The sequence below is a fragment of the Thalia democratica genome, chromosome 4, assembly GCF_965202585.1.
Source record: "Thalia democratica chromosome 4, ktThaDemo2.hap1.1, whole genome shotgun sequence".
Lineage (NCBI taxonomy): Eukaryota > Metazoa > Chordata > Thaliacea > Salpida > Salpidae > Thalia > Thalia democratica.
Window position 1 is genome coordinate 8,969,440 of NC_139168.1, and position 12,237 is coordinate 8,981,676.

Sequence of the window (12,237 nt, forward strand, 5' to 3'; positions counted from 1 at the left end):
CGTTTTAACGTTGCTAATGAATTTGAAACGCTTTGTTTTATTTGATAACAAAATCAGTACATATTGTAGATTTTTTCAAATGCAAAACATAATGAAAAAATTACCTTAAATCTTCCCTCATTTTCTATTGGATTTCTTTTTCCTTTGTCATAACATTATTTGTCAAGTGAATTAATAAAGAAATCTTAAAATACTTAATTTGTTTACTTCTACAAATAGTTTCGATTATCAACCATTTACAACTAGAGATAAACTTTAAACAACAGAGCATTTTTGAGAGAGTAAAAAAATGAAAATATATAACATAGTGGCGTAACGATCTTTTTTATTTTAAAGTTTATTAGTAAAGAATAACATTATATAGCATTTGTATTAGTTTTGTTGAGATATAGACAAAATTAAAGTAATTCAAGAGAAATTTTGATTAATGATGCAGAAAATGTTTTGCCCTCTATTACTTTTTTTTCTTTGATATTTTTGGGCTTTTTATAGTTATAGAATTTTCATTGCACAAAATGTATTCTAGAAATAAACCTTTCTGGTTTTTAACTTTTATTGTTTATTTGCCATACGTGACGCTTAAATAGATTAAAATCGTGGCTTAAAGTGTTAATCCCTTAAAATCAATTTATTTCAAATTAATTCGATTTAAATAAATACATAAACAGAACTTAGTTTGCTAGAAGTGAATTTAAAAAAATATTTTATTTTCAGCAAAAGTTTTAAACCGCTGTTAATGTATTGAATGTAATTTTATGGTACGGTTTGTACTAAAATAAGCAAGCTTGTTAATAATACTAGGATTTTTATTTAAAAACAAAACGAAAATATATATTTGTATAGTTTCAAATAAATACTAGGTTCGTAAAGTTTAACGTTTTTTAATATTTGCTTACTGAATTCATTTAAAATAAGTAATACTAAGAAAATATTGTATATACTGCAAAAAATTACTTTTCAAAATAACGTTTCACATTTTAGTTACATACTAAACTTTATAATTTACTTAAAAGTAATGAATGTTAAAAAACTTTAGATTTTAGAAATTTGAGAACATTAAAATTTATAACGATCAACAAGGAAAATTAAACAAGAAATAGAATCAAATATAAGGTTATATTGTTTTTGGATATATACTTTTATCTACTTTAAGTTATTGAAAACACTCAATCATTTTTTTAATTAATTTGGTATTTTTTAATTATATATTGTTCTAGGTAAAACATTTAGTAATGATATAGTAAAAACTTAAATTCAAGTAATTTAAAGCTTTCACAGTTTTGTAAGATTGTATGTTTTAACTGTTACATCTTTCAACACAATAGTGTAACATTAATACATATATACCATCTTTATAGGAACAAAGCTTTCGTTGCTATAAAGTTCATAACTTTTTATGATATAAACTTAAATTATATAATATAAAGTTTTCAAATAGTAAAAAACTAAAAATAAAATTTAAAAAGTTTTTTAAAACTGTTAATAAAGAAACTTATAGATAATACACTGATTAAACAAAATTAAGTCAAGCAGTTAGAAGTAATGTTTACTATTTACAGTGAAAACATGTAATCTGATAACTTTTGAATCCGATTTCACGAACCGATTTTTTCATAACAAAATGATTGATTTGATACTGATTTGATTTCAAGTTGTTCTATATATTAGTAAAACATTTATTTGACACCTATATGCGAATTAAATCACCCATAACATTACTGTGACACCAGTGAATGATTGATATTTTAATTTTTTGTTATTTTAACTTTATAGCTTCAGTCGCTTTCATGGCTGTTTTGTAATAAAAAAGTTACAATTTTATTTCTGAATTTTATTACAATTTTATTTTTTTATTTTAAAACTGTACTATTATTTTGCGATTGAACTATCTAAAAAGGCAAATTTTCAGCTTTAAAAAGCAAGGCAACACTAGTTCTTTACAGACTCTACTTTAAAAAAAGGTCGTATTTAAAATATTTTAAGTCATTAAGAATATATACAAACTATTCAGACCAGCTTTCTTTTTGTGTGTAAAAATATTTAGTTGTATAAATATGATTACATTTCTTAATTTTATTTATCAACAGCTAAACCGAAATTCCTTTGTTGTGAAATCACTGCTAAAAATGTTTAAAATAACGTTCACAATTTTTATTTTAAAGCTAAAAATCAGTTTTTAATTTAAATATTTAAAATCAGGTTATTTTAAATGGTACTTCAAAATATTAAAGCAATCAATTTAAGTCAACAAAAAACAAGAATTAAAAGTTTATTTTAAACTTGAAAACCGTATAAAAAGTATAAACTTTGTTTCGACTTTGAAGGAATATGTTTTTATAAAACAGCATATATATTTAATCTTAACAAGTATGTTTGTGTCAAAATCGTCATAAAAGCTGTTTGTGACGTTAGACGAAACAAAATTAAATGTCGTTTAATTACTTTCATAAACATCTTTTTATTAGTGGTTGTAAAATTATTCAATATCAAAAGTATTTTGTACATCGTCCCGGACAAGACTTTAAAAGGTATCTGTGGTGTGCGACTCGATAAGCGAAAGGTTTTTTCGTGCACCATGACCTAGGACGAAGTTTTTTGAGCGTATTTTTGTCGTTCAATAAATTATATATGCACAAGTTTAGTAATCAAATCCACATATAAAGCTTAAAATTGCTTATGTATTTTTAAAAGTATATTTTTGTTAATATGTTTTACTACATTTAGCTAAGATGTTTAATTTAAAAAAAAGTTGTATTAAAACTGTTTAATTAACTAACCTAAAAAAATAACAATGTGTTCAAACCAAATTTATTCACTCAGTTAAATAATTAAATAATAATTAATATTTACAGTGATAACTTGTTGTCTGATATTTTTTTAATCCGATTTTAAAAATCGATATTTTCACAACAAATGATTGATTTGATACTAATTTGATTTCAAATTGATATATATATATATACATATATATTTTTTGTTTTATATAAGAATTTATATGACAACTAGTTGCGAATTTAATCACCTCTTACCTTACAGTGACACTAGTGAATGATTGATAATTTATTAATGTTATTTTTTGATATGTTCACATTTTGTTGTATTAAAAAGTATAAGCTTCAGTCGTTTTAATAGCTGTTTTATCATAGAAAAATAAAAACTCTACTTTTATATGTGTAAGTCTTATTAAAACTGTTATGTTTTTTTAACTTGTACCATTAACTTAATTATAATGTATTTTTAACTGTAAATTTTACCTTCTATGCCTAATTTGAGGCAAAACCTAATATTTTTTAGCTTGTTTTTATCAAACGTTGCTAAAAATATTTTAACTTCGTATGACTGTGGAGAATTTAATAGACTAGATGTTTTTTTTTTTGTTTGTAAGTAAAGTTCAGTATTTTCGAAGTATAAATATGATTAATTAAGACTTAAAATTGCCAAACTACAATTCCTTTGTAATGAATCAAATCACTTTACCAATATGTTACATTGTTATAAGCGCTACAAAAGACCTTAAAATACGATAACAAAAATATATCGTAAAAGATTGTAGCATTCAGTTTTAGTTATTAAAACAAGCGTTGAAAGACTAACACAAACTTGAAAACCGTGTTAAAGCTTAACTTTGTTTTATTTACAAAGGACATTTTTTAAATAACATTACACTTTGAAGTCTTAACCGTGTTTATTTCCTAAGTTGTGACATAAAAGCTGCTTGTAACTCAAAAATGTGCTACAACAGTTTGCTAACTTTCATAGATATTATTTTTCTAACGGATAACAAATTTTTTTGCGTTGACCTTAATTTTTGTGCAAACTTAGTAATCATATTCACATAATAATAAGTATTTTAATTTTCTATGTCTTATTGAAAGCACAATATTTTTTATATGTCTAAATTCAATTAGGAGAGTTTTTAATTTTCAACTTGAACTTTAGTTGTGTAAATTTTCTGTTTTTGATAAAAGTTTCTTTTTTCTGACTGTTTTTTTTATGTTTGTTTAAAGGATTTTTTGAAATTCTAAAACTTTATTTATTGTTTTGTCAATATCCTTTAGATTTAATTGTCTATGACTTTTTTTTCATGTGCGTTTAAGGCTAAGGCATATTTTTATGTGTACTTTTTTTTAACTTTAAAAATGTTCTTAATACTTCAAAATTGTAGGTTTTAAGTAAATATTTTACTACTAGAAAAAATATGTATCGTACGTAAATACATGATGTATTACTATGTGATTACATTTACCAAACTTTGTTTCTGTTAATATTACATGATAGTTTCAGATAATATTTACGTTCCTCTAACTAGGATGTTTACAAAATCGTCAAGTTTTTATTTTTATGTTCACTAACTTATCTTTATAACACTATCCGACTATAAAGGTTGTAATAAATCAAAATTACAAGTCAAACTACATCAAAGTTTTTAGTTCAAAGCCAAGTTTTGGCAGCTAATAGATCATATTATTCTCGCAACAATCGTTACTTTGACGTAGTTATCTAATTATTCAAATAGCTTGTGATATTTAATATCTACTGCTTGTTACTATTCTGTTTCGTTCTAATTATTTTATTTGTTAAAGAACAAATCTTTAAGGGTGTTTAAAACGATCTTTTTTGTTGCCAGAGTATTTAAAGAATTCGCTTGGCTTATTTGAATTCGTTATCAGTAGACCATGTTATGGTCAGTTGAGAAAAACTTTAGGAGTTAATTTGATATGTAAAAGCTAAATTTTATATTTTATGTGAACTAATCGCAAAACAAAAACTTTTTACGGTTTCATTTTTTAGTAATGAACTATTTTATTATTTTAGTTATTGACCTGTCAAGATACTACCAAATAAATTACCAAATTTTTTTTATCTAATTTTTAAACTACTTCATCTCATAATATTATAGGTTTTTTCAGATACAAATAGTTTGAAGTTGTACTGACAATATAACAAAAAATGTTTTAAGACATACTTATCAAAGTTAGTATTTTCCTCAGTCTTAAATAGTTCGTTTTGCAAGGTTTATTTGTTTTGGTTTTTATTTTACAACATTTTAGGCGTTTAAGTTTTAAATACATTAACTGAAATACAAAATATACTTACTTAATGATACTAGTTTTGCTTAAAGTTTAAGCAGTTCAGTAAAAAAAAAAATAAATTTTCAAATCTTAGAATTATTAGTGTATATTATGTGTCATAATTGAAAGAAACTAGACAAATAAGTTATTGAAATAAAAAACAATTTCGTTCTAAATTAAAAATATATATAAAACGCACATTTGGAAACAAATTACAGCATACTTACAAAATAATCAAGGTGAGATTTGTAACAGTCTAAATTAGCGTAAAAATATGTTTAAAGAAGTTCACGTTAAAAAATGTAATTAAAGTTTCTGATTTTTAAACCAACTTACGGTATGTTTTAACCAATGTGGCTTAATAAACAAGTTGTAGGCTGTATAGTTGATACACTTTATCATTCTCAAGTGTCGTACACATGCTTTATTTATCATGCTTTTAAATAACGTGAGAAATAACACAATTAAATATAAAATGAATACAACTTCATTAAATAAAAACAAATTTTGGTATATGGGAAATTTTTATCGGATGTTAAAGTTTTTTTTTTCAACTCCAGTTATTTTTTTATTAATTTATTATTATGAATATATTTTCACAAAAAAATATCAGATGTAAATTAAGGCTGAAAATTAATGAAATAATTGATATTTCAAATAACTTAAATTCTACCAATGAAATACGACTAGCTATTGTATGTTTTATTTAAAAATACTCTTCTTTCAAAAAACTTAAGAAAAATAGTCTACTGTCTTATAAATGTTTCAAAAGTGTAGCTTTTTCAACTATTATTGTAATTTATTCATCAGACACAAATTTTAGGTAATAAATGTACTTGATTTTATACAAATGTTTAAATTTTAAAATAAAGTAAAACTTAATTTAGTAACAATCTTTTTAAAACATTTTAGTAGTCATTTTTCATGTAACAAAACTAGAAAAATTTACTTCAGTTGTAAAAACTTAGTTATGTTTCCATTCAAAACGAACATTTTAAATTATGATCTAGTTTTCAGAAAACCATGTTATTTGCTTTATGATAAAATTTACTCACTTAACATAGTTGTTTAAAAGAATTAAATAACTAATCTAAGAAAAAACATCTTTATAAGGCATAAACTTTGTATTTTTTTCCAATTAAAATTAGTCTACATATTGCACACTTGACCTTTAAAAGAACTTTAACTTCTTCAACATCTTCAACCAGTTCTTACTATCAACACTCAATGCTAATTGATACAACTTGTGTGGCAACAGACTTAACAACTTTAATTTACTTGACACTCAGTTTTAATCCTTACTCTTATGGCTGGCAGTGACTACTAACAGGCAATCAGCGTGTTTGTATGTAAATACCACAACGTTTGTTTTGATATCAGTTAAGCTTCATACTATACTTTTTCTTGATTATACGTCGTTGACTGCAATGTGAAATGAGTATTAGTTTTGTACTGTTAAAGACAAAAAGACGTAAACCTAAACCTAAAAACAGTAACGAAATGAAACCGTGAGATATTTTCAAACAAGTTTTTTCTCAAACCGTTATTGAATCAAATTAAAAAAAACAATTTAAGTTTATTTTGAAATCAGTTAAGCTTCATATTATGTATTTTCTTGATTATACGTCGTTGACTGCAATGCGAAAAAATATTAAATTAATACTATTATAGACAAAAAGACTTAAACTAAACCTAAAAACAGTAAAGAAATGGAACAATGAGATATTTTTAAGCAAGTTTTGTTTTTAATCGTTATTGATCAAATTAAAATTGCCATGCTTCTAGCAAGGAACAAACTTTTTTTTTATGAAAATAGTACACTGTAAACTTTCGTTGCTTAATTTTTTTTATGAATCGTTACATTTTATAAATGCAACGTTAAACTGCAACGCTTTAAACATTTTAGTTGTTAATTTGAAATTAAGTTTAGTTTAATACTGTAAAGAAATAACATAATACTTTCAAACCTAGTTAATGTTCTAAACCTTACCCTCTGCGTAAAAAGTCTGTAAAGTGGCCAACTAAACCTATAACTTACGCTAGATATTCTGGGATTTAAAGTGGAGAGTGAAAATATAACCTAAGGGAGATTTTAAATTTGCGTTAGATATAGTGAAAAATTATGTAACAGAAAATTAGTTTTTTTTTCGAAACTAGTTGGATAATAGCTGATTAGTTTTTTAAATTAAATAAAATCAAAGTCTCCAGCCCGCAAAATACTAAATGTTTCTTCATTTGACCAGCCCACTAGAAAAGTTTTCCATTCCTGTACCATCCCGAAGAAAAAAAGTGTAAAAAAATTAATATAAATAAACTCTATTTATAACTTAAATAAATTCATAACTCTGAAAAATTTAAAATTGAACAAAAAATAAGCTACTCGTGTATTCGATGTTCTCTGTGAAATTTTTGTTACTTGAGTAATATTATTGCCTAGCAACGAATCCTTGTAAAGACAACAAAACTTTAGTTTGCAATTTTTCGCCATGAGTCATTTTGAAAGCGATATTGAGCAAATTATAGTGAAAGTGATGACTAAAAATTGTTATTTAAACAGTTTTTTAAGATGAAATTTAGCATTATGTAGAAAATTAATCTAAACTTGTAACTTAACACGTAATTAATGTCAAAATAAAAATTTGAATCTAGAATATAAAAAACATAGAAAATGATTTAGTTTTATCTACTATAAGTATAATTTGAAGCTGTTGTTAATGAAAACTGTATATAGATAAAAAAATATACCTTAACTTAAAATCTAAACTGCAGCTGAAAATCTAAAGGTGTTAGTTGCATGCCCAAGCTAAATTTTTCAAATGTAAATCTTGATCAGAAAAACAAAATATGAAAAAAAATTTATGAGTTAAAAGATTTAATTTGGTGCATTTTAACGTTCAGAAGAATTTAAATTGCATGAAATTGTCTTTAGATAAGAACTTTTCGGGAGATCATCTTTTGTTCTAAAATGAAAATAAATTATGTGCAAAACTTTGACAGGTGTTTTTATAAAATAATATTGTAACTGAATATTTCAAAAATCAAAAACCTCAGAATTTTTTAATTCATGACATATAGAAACAAACTATTTGATATAAGATAAGTATATAAAAAAGGTTTATTTTAAACAACCTAACAAAAGTTTTTAGGTATAATTTTCCTTCTCTAGTAAACCTTTTTTTGCAAAAAACTCAACAATACGACTAAAAAGTGTAAATAGTTTTTAGATGTGCCATTAGTGTCTGTATTAAGACAATAATTTTGTACAATTGCAAATGTTATTTTTTATGTAAAAAAAAATAATCAAAGTTTGTATAGGTTTATAAATGAGACAAAGTAAAGTTAACGAATTTTTTTTGAAACCTTTACGTTTAAGTATTTGCTAAGTTTATCTTTACTTAAAATAGTTTCAATAAATTTTCAAGTAATTAAAGGTATTAAGTGTAATTAGTTAAATTAAATAATAAACAAATAACGAAAGTTTAGACACCATAATTTGTTTAAAAATTAACCCAAGTTGTTAGTTATAGTAAATAAACAATATTTGGAATATGTAATTATACGATTGTACATCATTCATAGTCATATATATCAAAAATTTTGTTAGTCTTAAATTTTTCGTTGAAAAATATTTGTTATAACTTCAACTGTTAAACAGACTCTTTAAAATAGATGACTATAAACTGTGAATTTTGAGCAAATTCCTTAATACTGAGTAATTGCGTAGCAACGATTCATTATGATTAATTTGCATGACAACAAAAATTGGCATAGCAACAAAGAGTTACATGACAACAAGAGCTTTCCTTCTTATAATTTATATGAGTCAATTTCAAAGTCATTGTTTTCAAAACGAAGAAGAAATTTTATAACTTTAATTCTTATCTTATTGCTTTTACTGTTATTGGTACATATTTATAAATACAAACGTAGATGTAAGTCGACTAAAAAACTTTATTTGGAATTAATTTTTGTATATGACTAGGCTTTAAAATTTCAACGATTTGTTTTACATGTTAAAACTACTTTTTGAACATTTATTTTGACAAAATAGTAACATGTATAGACGTTTAAAACTAAAAACTTTATTATATAAAACTTAGTGAGTTTAAATTTAGGTTAATCAATTTTCGTGACTTTTAAATTTTTGTAAAAAAAGCGTAAATAATTAAATAATTAAATTCTAAAAACATGTTATTGTAATAAACTATTTGTTTTTTAAGGCATTTAAACTCACATCTGTTTTAGCGAACAGCTTGCTATAAATAGACGAGAGAAAATTTATTTTCTACAAATTGTTTCTTTTTAATAATAAAATTTTACTTGATAGTTTACAAGTATGCAAATTGTTTTGTCTGAAAAACATTTGTTTACATAAATTTGTCGTCTCAGATTAAATTGTTTATATGAGTGATCTTCACAACTCAAATACAAAACAATTTACGTTTAAAATTTATACAGAACACATTTTTTATTTTTACAACTTAAAATACGAGACGAGACTTTCAAAGACATTTTACCTCAGAAATGTCTGTTTCGCAAAATTACATTTTACTGAAACTCTTATAAAATTTACTTTTAGCTTCCTGAAAGTGATGACATTGGCTTAAATTTTGACAGCTCAGATTAAGTTTTTCTTTAAAGCTTAAGGCGCGTAGTAATGTAAAGAATTTTATTTTATCCACAAAAATCAATCTTAAGTTATGTTTTGATATTCTTAAGTTATTCTTAAGTTATGTTTATTTTTAAGTCTGTAAAGGAAATCTTCTTTTCTTTGTTTTTAATGTTAAGATTACTTATTTAACTTTTAGAAAAAAAGGCCAAACTTGTTGTGTTTACTTAAAGTCGTATTAGATTTCTAGGTGTTCCCCCAATATTTGATGAGTCAGCCTAAAAAAAAGCTTTTTTCATGTTATACTTAATTTGAATTTTTTTTTTTTAATTAGTTTTTAATATGTTCGGGAAAATTAGGTCGGGGTAAAGGGTATAAATAAAAAAAAAAAGATTTTTTTTTTAATCTGCTGACTGAGAAAATATTAGTGGAAGCACCTAAGTTAGATTCATACCCGTTTAACGTAAAGAGGTATCATTAATATACTGTTGTATTAACATATTTTAAACAATTCAATATGTTTAAGAATTAATAATTTCAAGAGTTGTTATTTTCGAGGAGGCTAAGTTAAAAATTTGCAAACACTTGCGCAGAAACAGAAAGTCATTTAACAATCTTGGAAAAATTAGAAAAAAAAACAAAACGAAATAATAGTTAATTTATAAAAATGTTTAAATTAAATTTCAAATTTTATTTTGAGCTCTTAAGATTCAGTATATGCAACAAAAACATACTTATATATAGAAAAAGAACTTTTATTAAAAAATAAACACACATGGTGTTTTATAAAATACCACTTAACTTAATAGTAGAAACTTTAAATGAACTTGTTAAGTGAGGTAAATAAAAGTTTAAGTAATGTTAAAGTGCTTAAAATTTTAAAAATGACAACAGAACTTTTTAAAACCGCAATATTTATGATAACAATCATTTGGTTTATTTCTTATTAAAGGAATTTGATTATTGCAATTAAATTAAAAATAATAAGCTTTTAGTTTTTTATTATATAGCGGTAATTAAGTTGTAAATAAATTTAAACTTCTAATATAAAACACTTCAACCTGATAGTTTTTAACATTTTAAAAGACTTTAGAGTTTTTAACTTGCAAGAATAAACACACTGTCAAAAAGTTTGTTTAAATTTGTTGTTAAACGTTTAAGTACAATTAAAAATACACAGCTGCAAAAACAAATGGTAATATTCTAAGGTATCCAAAATTAAGCAATAACTAATAAGTTTGCGAAAAAGTAAGTAGGTAATTAGTTAGTAAAGGGGTTTTGATAAAAGGGGACCTTAATTTCAAGATTTTCTGCCAGGAGTCGATTTTAAAAATATGTGGAAAACCCTGTATTATAGTGATTTAACTACTAATAGTCTTGTTTACATCTTAATTTCAAAACAAGATAAAAATATAATTTAAGTAGATAAATAAAATATTTTATTACTAAAACAGTTGATCTATTATTTTACCGTTTACTTCAAAGTTTGTCTTGTTATTTTCTCAAACAAATCTATCAAAATAATTAATTTGTCATTTAAAAACACTTATACTGTTTTAGTTTGAAAAAGTGAATAACTATATAATCAGCATTTGTAAACAAATAAAAGGCTATTACTAATATAAATAACTAATCAAAATGCTATGTTTATTATTTCATAGATAAATGTAGATAAAATGTATTAAACGGCAGTACTGTTATTATTAGGTTTTAAAAAAGGGCACGTTTTTATTGTCTGAAAGCATTTTGTTTTCTTTCAGTGGCCCTAAACAGAAATATACTTTGTACCTCAATTATGTGAGAATAAAATAAATGTGGCTTTTGCGTTGACAGATTGAGTATTATTTTACGCTGTTTGTGGTATTTTTGTAATTAAAAATACTTCATCTGTTTTATTATTTTCATTAGTGTGTAAAATTCTCAAGATTTATTTTTGTAACTTGTAGTTTTTTTTTAACGTTTTTAATGTTTTTTTGTCAGTTTTTGTTTTAAAGCTGAATAATGAAAAAAGTTAACAAGCAAACTCGTTTAATTACACTAGTAAAGCTTACACGTTTGGATAAAAAATACTTTATTGAAGAATAAAATAACTATAATTTATACTTATTTCCTTAAATTTCATAAAAAAAAAGTGTATTTTTAAATAAATACCTGTATGCAACTGGTTGTTTTTTAACGGTAAACCTCAGATTTTAGTTCAGAGTTGGTTGTTTTAAATTAGATTCAATAACTTTTGGGCTGCTCTTTTGTTTAATTTTAACAAAACATTTACAAATGTTTTACATATTTATTTTAATGATTGTAGATGACTTTTCAACTGCCTTCAGTAATATTTTATTTCATATTTTTTAAACTTTTTTTAAACTGAAAAAATTGCGAAAGTAAAATTTGCACAAACTTTAAATGAGTTTTTAATAAATTAATTAATTATATCTGGTGTGATGTGATATATTATAAATTGCAAAATAAATCATACGAATTTCGTCTAGACTAGTGTGACGTATAAGTTTGTGACTGTATAAAAACTACAATAACTGACGTCAGAGAATATCAAAT